Source organism: Bos grunniens, chromosome 5 (genome assembly GCF_055505025.1).
Source record: "Bos grunniens cultivar Pamir isolate PY7600 chromosome 5, Bosgru_T2T1.0, whole genome shotgun sequence".
NCBI classification, from domain to species: Eukaryota; Metazoa; Chordata; class Mammalia; order Artiodactyla; family Bovidae; genus Bos; species Bos grunniens.
Genome location: NC_141169.1, coordinates 121,499,432 through 121,510,886, shown reverse-complemented (window position 1 = coordinate 121,510,886; position 11,455 = coordinate 121,499,432). Strand labels below are relative to the sequence as shown.

The following is an 11,455-nucleotide window of genomic DNA, read 5'->3' as shown; positions in this document are numbered from 1 at the left end:
GTTTTCTTTGCTTGTTTTCGGGCGTAGCGTCTTAGTTCTGGAGCCTCACGTGGGCAGTGGGTCCTGAGGCTGGATGTTTCCTTCCAGTTCCCTGAACTAGAATCTGGGCTCCACCCGACTTGTTGTCCTGCTCGCGAACTTTCTCCTCGTCCACCTGTGCCCTACCTTGTGAAACCCAGTTTTGGCAAGAACTGTATGTGACGAGTATCAGGGGAAAACGGTGTAATTAAATTCTGACGAGACACAAGATAAACAGCATATTGGTCAAAGATTTAAACGCAACGCATGGAATAATAAGTATATTAGGGAAAATGTGGAGGATTTTAAACCTCAAAGCAGTTGAAGCAGTACTGATGAGTAATCTGTATATTTAATGTAGGTATGGGCTTCCCTGGTGGAAAATCCTTCTGCAATGCGGGAGACCTGGGTTCGATCCCTGGGTTGGGAAGATCCTCTGGAGGAGGGCATGGCGACCCACTCCACTATTCTTGCCTGGAGAATCCCCAATGGACAGAGGATCCTGGCTGGCTACAGTTCATGAGTTTGCAAAGAGAGATGACTGAGCGACTTAAGCACAATGTAGGTATTAAAAGGCTGCAGAAATGAACTGTAAATAAACCCCAAAGCCCTGCAAGTGTTTTCCATAAAAGGAGGCACCAAATTGGAGGACGATGGATCCACAGAGGAGCGTTTGCTTGACACTTACTGGCTCCACAAGATAAAATGGGGACACTGTTTCTGACCCTTACCTAGCTTTGCTCGCAGAAAAATAACACGATTTCCATGTATTGGAAGCAAGACAACTGACTGTAGAATTATTATCAAGGCGGGCCAGGAGTGTTGGTTGGGAGTCTGGATGGAGAGATGTTAACAGAAAAGTGGGTTTGCCTCTTGGGGGATGTTGAACCAGAAGATACAACCCACCCAAAGCTCATGGGAAGGAAAGGTGTATTACTTGCCGAAGTACGGAGAACAGCAGGGAGCTTTCCAGAGCAGTGTCTCTCCAAACTGCAAAGTTGGTGAAGCTTTAATCTATGGAAACAGGCCTGTTCAGGCTTCCCTGGTGGCTCAGATGGTAAAGAATCCGCCTGCAGTGCAGAAGACCTGGCTTCGAGCCCCAGGTCGGGAAGATCCCCTGGAAGAGGGCATGGCAACCCACTCCAGTATTCTTGCCTGGAGAATGCCATGGACAGAGGAGCCTGGCAGGCTACAGTCCACGGGATTGGGAAGAGCCAAACACAACTGAAGTGACTTAGCAGGCACGCTGTCTCCATGGTGGCTGTTCTTAGTCGACACTGCAGCATCGATGGAGGAGGGGTCTCATTTCTCCCCACACTCTCCACCCTTGGTTCTTTGTAGAGTGTTTGACAATGGCCATTCTGACTGGTGTGAGGTGATACCTCATTGTAGTTTTGATTTGGATTTCTCTAGTATTTAGCAAGACTGACATCATTTCCTGTGATTTTTTAAAGGGTATGAGTGAAACCTCTTGTAACGGACTTCTTGAATGTCTGCCCTGTTTTTCGATGAACACTCCTAGAACATTTCTTGAGGGCAATTGACAACCTCACAAGCCTTCTGAATATTAAGTGTCCATCAGCCCAGCTTTTAACGCTGTTGTTATGGAAAATGGCCACGGGGGGGGCAGCATTTCTTCATCATTTCAGTTCAGTCTCTCAGTCGTGTCTGACTCTTTGAGACCCCATAGACTGCAGCACGCCAGGCCTCCCTGTCCATCACCAACCCCCGGAGTTTACTCAAACTCATGTCCATTCAGTCGGTGATGCCATCCAGCCGTTTCATCTTCTGTCGTCCCCTTCTCCTCCTGCCTTCATACTTTCCCAGCATCTGGGTCTTTTCCAAGGAGTCTGTTCTTCGCATCAGGTGGCCAAAATATTGGAGTTTCAGCTTCAGCATCAGTCCTTCCAATGAATATTCAGGACTGATCTCCTTTAGGATGGACTGGTCGGATCTCCTTGTAGTCTAAGGGATTCTCAAGAGTCTTCTCCAACACCACATTCAAAAGCATCAGTTCTTTGGTGCTCAGCTTTCTTTATAGTCCAGCTCTCACATCCATCCATGACTACTGGAAAAACCATAGCTTTGGCAATATGGGCCTTTGTTGGCAAAGTGATGTCTCTACTTTTTAATATGCTCAGTTGGTCATAACTTTTCTTCCAAGGTGCAAGCGTCTTTTAATTTCATGGCTGCAGTCACCATCTGCAGTGATTTTGGAGCCCCCCAAAATAAAGTCTGACACTGTTTCCCCATCTATTTGCCATGCAGGGATGGGACCAGATGCCATGATCTTAGTTGTCTGAATGTTGAGTTTTAAGCCAACTTTTTCACTCTCCTCTTTCACTTTCCTCAAGAGGCTCTTTTGTTCTTCTTCACTTTCTGCCATAAGGGTGGTGTCATCTGCATATCTGAGGTTATTGATATTTCTCCTGGCAATCTTGATTCCAGCTTGTGCTTCCCCCAGTTCAGCGTTTCTGATGATGTACTCTGCATAGAAGTTAAATAAGCAGAGTGACAATATACAGCCTTGGCGTACTCCTTTTCCTATTTGGATCCAGTCTGTTGTTCCATGTCCAGTTCGAACTGTTGCTTCCTGACCTGCTTTCTACAGATTTCTTAGGAGGCAGGTCAGGTGGTCTGGTATTCCCATCTCTTTCAGAATTTTCCACAGTTTGTGGTGATCTACTCAGTCAAAGGGTTTGTTATAGTCAATAAAGCAGAAATAGATGTTTTTCTGGAACTCTCTTGCTTTTTCGATGATCCAGCAGATGTTGGCAATTTGATCTCTGGTTCTTCTGCCTTTTCTAAAACCAGCTTGAACATCAGGAATTTCACAGTTCACATGTTGCTGAAGCCTGGCTTGGAGAATTTTGAGCATTACTTTCCTAGTGTGTGAGATGAGTGCAATTGTGCGGTAGTTTGAGCATTCTTTGGCATTGCCTTTCTTTGGGATTGGAATGAAAACTGACCTTTTCCAGTCCTGTGGCCACTGTTAAGTTTTCCAAATATGCTGGCATATTGAGTGCAGCACTTTCACAGCATCATCTTTCAGGATTTGAAATAGCTCAACTGGAATTCCATCACCTCCACTAGCTTTGTTTGTAGTGATGCTTTCTAAGGCCCACTTGACTTCACAGTCCAGGATGTCTGGCTCTAGGTCAGTGATAACAACCGTCGTGATTATCTGGGTCGTGAAGATCTTTTTTGTACAGTTCTTCTGTGTATTCTTGCCATCTCTTCTTAATATCTTCTGCTTCTGTTAGGTCCATACCATTTCTGTCCTTTATCGAGCTCATCTTTGCATGATATGTTCCTTTGGTATCTCTGATTTTCTTGAAGAGATCCCTAGTCTTTGCCATTCTGTTGTTTTCCTCTATTTCTTTGCATTGATCGCTGAAGAAGGCTTTCTTATCTCTTCTTGCTATTCTTTGGAACTCTGCATTCAGATGTTTATATCTTTCCTTTTCTCCTTTGCTTTTCGCTTCTCTTCTTTTCACAGCTATTTCTAAGGCCTCCCCAGACAGCAATTTTGCTTTTTTGCATTTCTTTTCTATGGGAATGGTCTTGATCCCTGTCTCCTGTACAATGTCATGAACCTCATTCCATAGTTCATCAGGCACCCTATCTATCAAATCTAGGCCCTTAAATCTATTTATCACTTCCACTGTATAATCATAAGGGATTTGATTTAGGTCATACCTGAATGGTCTAGTGGTTTTCCCTACTTTCTTCAATTTCAGTCTGAATTTGGCAATAAGGAGTTCATGGTCTGAGCCACAGTCAGCTCCTGGTCTTGTTTTTGCTGACTGTATAGAGCTTCTCCATCTTTGGCTGCAAAGAATATAATCAATCTGATTTTGGTGTTGACCATCTGGTGATGTCCATGTGTAGAGTCTTCTCTTGTGTTGTTGGAAGAGGGTGTTTGTTATGACCAGTGCATTTTCTTGGCAAAACTCTATTAGTCTTTGCCCTGCTTCATTCCGTATTCCAAGGCCAAATTTGCCTGTTACTCCAGGTGTTTCTTGACTTCCTACTTTTGCATTCCAGTCCCCTATAATGAAAAGGACATCTTTTTTTGGTGTTAGTACTAAAAGGTCTTGTAGGTCTTCATAGAACCATTCAACTTCAGCTTCTTCAGCGTTACTGGTTGGGGCATAGACTTGGATTACTGTGATATTGAATGGTTTGCCTTGGAAACGAACAGAGATCATTCTGTCGTTTTTGAGATTGCATCCAAGTACTGCATTTCGGACTCTTTTGTTGACCATCATGGCCACTCCATTTCTTCTGAGGGATTCCTGCCCACAGTAGTAGATATAATGGTCATCTGAGTTAAATTCACCCATTCCAGTCCATTTCAGTTCGCTGATTCCTAGAATGTCAATGTTCACTCTTGCCATCTCTTGTTTGACCACTTCCAATTTGCCTTGATTCATGGACCTGACATTCCAGGTTCCTATGCAATATTGCTCTTTACAGCATCGGACCTTGCTTCTATCACCAGTCACATCCACAGCTGGGTATTGATTTTGCTTTGGCTCCATCCCTTCATTCTTTCTGGAGTTATTTCTCCGCTGATCTCCAGTAGCATATTGGGCACCTACTGACCTGGGGAGTTTCTCTTACACACACGGGAAATAAAATGAATACCCTAAAGTGCTCGTTCCTAAATACAAGTGATGCTCACATGCGTTCTTCCCTTCTGAGCTTTGATGGTTTCCAACATAAAAAAGTTTATAAAGTAGTTAATGGTGAATGAGTTTTAGATCATGGGACTTTCTGAAGTTATTCCACAAGTACTACAAGACCTGAGAGATGAATGTAGATATCCCATGTGTCCCTCGACAGAAGAATGGACAAGCAGAACATGGTCCATCCACACAATGAATGTTGTCCAGCCTGAAACGAAGGCAGTTCTGACACAGGCTACAGTGTGGATGGACTCTGAAGACATTATACTCAGTGACACAAGGCAGACACAGAAGAACAAATGATGTTTGAGTCCACTCATACAAGGTCCCTAGAGCAATTGACTCCATAGACACAGACAGCAAGATGGTGGGTGCCAGGGGCTGAGGGAGGAGAATGGGGACTGAGTGTCTCACGGGGACTGTCTGGGTTTTGCAAGATAGAAGTAGCGACTGAACAACACCGCACACAAGCATGCACTGCAGCAGCATTTTCAACAGCTGAGACATGGAAATAACCAAAATGTACACGGACAGGTGAATGAATAAAGAAGTCATATATGCACAGAATGGAATATGATTCAGCCATGAAAACAAATGTCATTTGCAGGGGTAATCTAGAACTAGAACAATCATAGTAAGTGAAGCACTTCAGAAGGAAAAACTGATACCAATGAACACTTTTATAAAAGCGAAATGCACGCACAGTCAGGAAACAAACATGGTTACCAAAGGGGAGTGGGGGGTGGAAGTGATAAATTAGGAGGCTGGGATTCATTTATCCTCACAAATACATATAGAATATAGGATCGACACGGACCTACTGTAGAAAGGGGGTGCACTACACACTATAACAACATGTATGTGAAAAAACAAAGATGAATCAGAATGTGTACGGGGATAACTGATGAAGAATCTCTCCACCAACAAACACAGCACCATAAGTCAGCTATCCTCCAAAGGAAGTAAACACTAACTTTAAAAAAGAAAAACAAGGGTTAATGAGCCACAGGCCTCTGGCATGTGCCGGAATAAACCACAAACTAGGAGAACCCTAAAGCTCTGGTTACCGTAGTAACAGGAGTAGGGCGTGAAGAAATCCTGTCTCCTTGTGGCCATCTCCTGCAACAGAAACCTTAAAGCTATTGCTTATGCTGCAGTGAAATAAGAAAAGGTTTTTTCTCTACTTTAGCTGTTCCTGATCTACAGTCTGCATTGATAACTAAGCTTCTTTCTTTTCAGAAGATTAACCTATTGACTGTTTTGAAACAATGCAAAAAGGAACAAGAACGTAGGAACTTTATACCCTTGTGGAAATAAATGTTTTGGGGGGGAAATAGACAGATGGCCTTAACCCCCAAGCTGGTAGAGGAGAGAACACAGTAGACTTGTGCCTCAAGAGCTGTGTCTCCCCTGATGGGGAATCAAGGCTCACACAGCTGGGGCTCGTGGTCAGAGGCTGAAGATAAACAGCAAACATATAAGAATCCTACATGCTTTCCTTTCGCTTTGTTTCAAAACAGTCAACACGCTGGCGTCAGAGAGCCCAGTGACTTGGGTCTGGCAGGCAGCCCCAGGAGTCGGGGCCATTGTCTTTTGTAGATTGCACTGTGGCTTTCTTTTGTGATTGCAAAAACAGAAAAACAAACTATAAGGGGAGATTTGCAGAGAGAGTACCGTAAAGTTAAGCATCAGGTTGTGACTAGCATAAAATTAAAAGATAATAGATGTGAAATGTGGCTCATGCAGAGTTAGAGGGCAATAGGCACAGGATATCCCTGGAGAAGGACATGGCAGCCCACTCCAATATTCTTGCCTGGAGAATTTCATAGACAGAGGAGCCTGATGAGCTACAGTCCATGGGATCACAAAGAGTCAGACACGACTGAGCGACTCACACACACACACACACACACACACACACACACACACACAGGTGCAGGATAGAGCTTACATAATAGGCTAGTCTTCTGAAAAGAAGGAAACAATTATCAATGCAGGCTGTAGATTGGGAACAGTTAAAGTAGAGAAGGACTCAAAAGGCAAAAGAGGAAAAACTATTTCTCATTTCACTGCCACACTTATAAACACTTCATATTCACAGGACTACTGGGTTCTAAATGATACGGGCACTTTAAAAATTTCAGTAACTGAAAATAAATAACAACTGGGCAGACTGTAAAGAAGAAAATTTCCACAGTCATTTCCACACACACTAGTTAAAATCAAAGCCCATGAAGACGTGCTGCAAACCAGGAATTGTTACAGACGTGCAAATCAAAACCACAGTGAGAGAACACTGCAGCTGTTTGAAAGGCCATCCTCAGTCTACAAAGGAAAACAGTGGAGAAGACGCGGAGGAAAGACAACACTCGCGGTGCTGTTGAGATGTAGACGCTGAGGATCACTGTGGAGAGGAGTATGGAACTGCCTTTGTTAATTTTTAGTAGAACAAACATATTGATCCCAGCCCAGGTCACAAGAGGACTTAAAACATGCCCAGCTCAGCGCTCCCTCATCGTCAGCACCAACAAGGGAAGACGGTGCTGAACAGCAGCCCCGCCCGAAGCGGCAGACAGCCTCGGTGAGGGACACACAGGCAGGTCTCCACCTCGTCGGGTGGTTAACGAGGCTCCCCCTCACAGCAAAGGGCTCTTAACTCCAAATTCATCTTGCCAGAGAAGAGCATCAGACATAAACTGTAAACTAAATCAAGTATCTTTATTTTTAAATACAAATATAAAAAGTGAAGGATAAAGCCGTAAAAATTACACTTCAAGTGAGTAAATTACAAACCAAATCAACTATATATTCTGACTCACATATAGAACGGAGGAGGAGGGTGGAAGCCAGAGACTCCGTCAGTGAGCGGCCCTTGACTGCGCGGGCACCACCGAGAGCTCCGGGCCCGCAAGCCTGAAGGGAGCTGCCCCGTCACCCTGGAGGAGCGGAGAGAACCCAAGTCTGTGCCTTCAGGCGCCTCTTCTGCCAGGCTCCACGCAGAAGGCTCAGCCTGAGCCGCGTTCTTCATGTTCTTCTCCTGCAGGTCAATGGTGGTAAAATGAGGCGAAGGAAGTGCCCAGAGCTGGGCCCCTCGCCTTTCTGCAGCTGTTTTACTTTCTTCTCCAAGTGACTTTTTTGAATCAAAAGAGAAAGGGCATATTTCCACAGTTCTCACCAGATTTGGGCTTAAAAGTTCCTCCATCTGGGGCCATTGTTGGGTTCTTATCACTCCTGGCTACTCCTCGTCCTCGTCCTCTTGGGTTGGTTTGGGTTCGCTTCTTCCAAACCAAGGCAGGAGTCCTGGGGACAGTGAGTGGAATTTCTTTCTTATCGGGAACACACACAACACCTAACAAGATACGATAAGCGCAAGGCTTTGCATAAATTTAAACTGTTTGTCCTGCAATACCCTCTTTGCTTCTCGCTGTTTGATTCTTCTATTTCAAAATCAAAGCCAATAGGCACAGTGGGTGGCTTCTCTGGCAGTTTCTTAGGGAAAATGTGCCCACTGTAAAGAATTCCAGAACCCAGTTTCTGTGCTTTAAATTTGTAGAGCCCTGCTTCTACAGGATTACATTTCTTGGATTTTCCACTTGTTTCCAACACCTCCACCACCTCCTGCTGCATTTTAATTCTCTTCTCTGACTCTTGCTTCTCACTACTTTTTAGGATCTTCTGTATATGGGAAGAAAAACCTGGAAAAGAATAGATATGCATTTATGCATGGCTGAATTAAGTTCCTGTACACCTTATATAAACACAACATTGGATATCAACTCTATTCCAATATAAGATCAAAATGAAATTGCACAGAAAGGAAAAGAAAAAAAGGGGCATGAAAAATGCTGCCGCCTTGTGGCCGTTTTCCATAACAACAACGTGAACGTCAAAAGCTGTGCTGATGGACACTTAATACGCAGAAGGCCCATGGGGTTACGACTAAACAACATCCGCCTTCAAGGAATGTTCTAGTGTTTATCAAAACACAGGGCAGACGTTCAAGAGTCAATTGCAAGGCGTTTCACTCATACCCTTTAAAAAAATCACAAGAAGTTATGTCAGTCTTGCTAAATACTCAGTCAGCCAGTCAGTTCAGTCACTCAGTCATGTCTGACTCTTTGCAACCCCATGAACCGCAGCACGCCAGGCCTCCCTGTGCATCACCAACTCCCGGAGTTTACCCAAACTCATGTCCATCGAGTCAGTGATGGCATCCAGCCATCTCATCTTCTGTCGTCCCCTTCTCCTCCTGCCCCCAATCCCTCCCAGCATCAGGGTCTTTTCCAATGAGTCAACTCTTTGCATGAGGTGGCCAAAGTATTGGAGTTTCAGCTTCAGCATCAGTCCTCCCAATGAACACCCAGGACCGAACTCCTTTAGGATGGACTGGTTGGATCTCCTTGCATTCCAAGGGACTCTTAAGAGTCTTCTCCAACACCACAGTTCAAAAGCATCAATTCTTTGGCACTCAGCCTTCTTCACCATCCAACTCTCACATCCATACATGACCACTGGAAAAACCATAGCCTTGACTAGACGGACCTCTGTTGGCAAAGTAATGTCTCTGTTTTTGAATATGCTATCTAGGTTGGTCATAACTTTCCTTTCAAGGACTAAATACTAGAGAAATCCAAATCAAAACTACAATGAGGTATCACCTCACACCGGTCAGAATGGCCATTGTCAAACACTCTACAAAGAACCAAGGCTGGAGCGGGTGGGGAGAAATGAGAACCGTCCTCCATCGAAGCTGCAGTGTCGACTGGGAACAGCCTCTATGGAGACAGTGTGCGTGCTAAGTCACTTCAGTCATATCTGACTCTTTTCGACCCCATGGACTGTAACCTGCCAGGCTCCTCTGTCCATGGGATTCTCCAGGCAAGAATACTGGAGTGAGTTGCCATGCCCTCCTCCAGGGGATCTTGCTGATCCAGGGATTGAACCCGTGTCTCTTATGTCTCCTGTGTTGGCAGGTAGGTTACCATTAGTGCCACGTGGGAAACCCATGGAGACAGTGTGAAAGTTCCTTAAACAACGAAACTGAGAACAAAATTACAATATTCCTGTCGACTTTAAAAAGACGCACAACCTAAAAGTTGAGAGTTATGTTTTATTCGGTGGGAATTTTTAGGACTTCAAGCCCAGGAGACACCATCTCAAGTAACCCTGAGAGAACTGCTCCCAGGAGATGAAGGGAGAAGACAGGTTACAGAGAACTCTGTAACAAAGGGCAGGTAGTCTGAACATCAAAAGACTGTTGTTAAAGAAAACCAGATATCCTGAGTGGAGGGATTTCGTGCTTTTGTGTGTATGGGAAGATGCAGGAGTCCAGGCCCACTCCTTTCCTGTGCACCTCACCTACCTGGGGCCACCATCCTGTTTTCACATCCTGAGCTTCCTTTCCTCAGGGATCACCTTAGGCAGTGTCGGCAGTCTGATGGCTGCTAGAGAGCAGACCCAAGACGGGCAGGTCATGGTGGAGAGCTCTGACGGAATGTGGTCCACTGGAGAAGGGAATGGCAAGCCACGTCAGTATTATTGCCTTGAGAACCCCATGAACAGTATGAAAAGGCAAAAAGATAGAACACTGAAAGATGAACTCCCCAGGTCGGCAGGTGCCCAATACGTTACTGGAGATCAGTGGAGAAATAACTCCAGAAAGAATGAAGGGATGGAGCCAAAGCAAAATCAACACCCAGTTGTGGATGGGACTGGTGATAGAAGCAAGGTCCGACGCTTTAAGAGCAATATTGCATAGGAACCTGGAATGTAAGGTCCATGAATCAAGGAAAATTGGAAGTGGTCAACAGGAAATGGCAAGAGTGAACATTGACATTCTAGGAATCAGCGAACTAAAATGGACTGGAATGGGTGAATTTAACTTAGATGACCATTATATCTACTACTGTGAGCAGGAATCCCTTAGAAGAAATGGAGTAGCCATGATGGTCAACAAAAGAGTTTGAAATGCAGTACTTCGATGCAATCTCAAAAACGACAGAATGATCTCTGTTCGTTTCCAAGGCAAACCATTCAATATCACGGTAATCCAAGCCTATGCCCCAACCAGTAATGCTGAAGAACCTGAAGTTGAATGGTTCTATGAAGACCTACAAGACCTTTTAGAACTAACACCCAAAAAAGATGTCCTTTTCATTATAGGGGACTGGAATGCAAAAGTAGGAAGTCAAGAAACACCTGGAGTAACAGGCAACTTTGGCCTTGGAATACGGAATGAAGCAGGGCAAAGGCTAACAGAGTTTTGCCAAGAAAATGCACTGGTCATAACAAACACCCTCTTCCAACAACACAAGAGAAGACTCTACACATGGACATCACCAGATGGTCAACACCAAAATCAGATTGATTATATTCTTTGCAGCCAAAGATGGAGAAGCTCTATACAGTCAACAAAAACAAGACCAGGAGCTGACTGTGGCTCAGACCATGAACTCCTTATTGCCAAATTCAGACTGAAATTGAAGAAAGTAGGGAAAACCACTAGACCATTCAGGTATGACCTAAATCAAATCCCTTATGATTATACAGTGGAAGTGAGAAATAGATTTAAGGGCCTAGATCTGATAGAGTGCCTGATGAACTATGGACAGAGGATTGTGACATTGTACAGGAGACAGGGAGCAACACCATCCCCATGGAAAAGAAATGCAAAAAGGAAAAATGGCTGTCTGAGGAGGCCTTACAAATAGCTGTGAAAAGAAGAGAAGCCAAGAGCAAAGGAGAAA

At 44.5% G+C, this 11,455-nt stretch overlaps 1 long non-coding RNA gene across 1 annotated transcript; it reads right to left on the bottom strand.

The window, feature by feature from the left end:
- Positions 1-7,406: 7,406 nt before the first annotated feature.
- On the bottom strand, positions 7,407-10,213 carry LOC147373332 (uncharacterized). The gene is made up of 3 exons (XR_015164737.1): positions 10,072-10,213; positions 7,885-8,404; positions 7,407-7,746 (listed from the first exon to the last, which is right to left on the bottom strand). It is a non-coding gene; the product is annotated as an uncharacterized LOC147373332 (long non-coding RNA).
- Positions 10,214-11,455: the final 1,242 nt, after the last annotated feature.